Source organism: Neophocaena asiaeorientalis, unplaced genomic scaffold (genome assembly GCF_003031525.2).
Source record: "Neophocaena asiaeorientalis asiaeorientalis breed wild unplaced genomic scaffold, Neophocaena_asiaeorientalis_V1.1 scaffold240, whole genome shotgun sequence".
NCBI classification, from domain to species: Eukaryota; Metazoa; Chordata; class Mammalia; order Artiodactyla; family Phocoenidae; genus Neophocaena; species Neophocaena asiaeorientalis.
In genome coordinates, this window is record NW_020185331.1 from 4,624,228 (window position 1) to 4,624,583 (window position 356).

At 67.4% G+C, this 356-nt stretch overlaps 1 protein-coding gene across 1 annotated transcript in view; it reads right to left on the reverse strand.

Moving 5' to 3' along the window:
• Positions 1 to 284, reverse strand: part of FBXW4 (F-box and WD repeat domain containing 4) — an 82,415-nt gene extending 82,131 nt beyond the window's left edge. The window contains exon 1 of the mRNA XM_024735080.1: positions 218 to 284. The gene's annotated coding sequence lies outside the window, so the exon portion shown is untranslated. The remainder of the gene's footprint in view (positions 1 to 217) is intronic.
• Positions 285 to 356: the final 72 nt, after the last annotated feature.

A 356-nucleotide genomic window follows, 5' to 3' on the forward strand; every position in this document is an offset into this window, starting at 1 on the left:
TGGCCGCCCCTGTCCCAGCGAGGCGGCCCCAAGCCTGACACCCTCGTCCCTGTGCTCTCGCCGGCCTGGCCTCCTCCCGCTGTCCAGTTCTGACCCTCCACTCCTCCTTCTTCCCATCATATCTTCCTTTGGCCTCCTTCCGCGCCCCTGCGCTCCCTTCATCTCCCCTGACGATCCTTCTCGCCCCTTCCTCTACGCTTCCGCCTCCCTCTCCTACCTTTCCCAGGCCTGCCCTCTCTCCCGCCTCGGCCCCCAGCCCCGCTGCCTCCTTCGCCTGTGGCGGCTGCGTCTTCCCTTCCGCCCCGCTTCCTCTTCCGCCTTGCCCTGCTCCTGCTTTCCCCTTCCCCTTCCCTTTC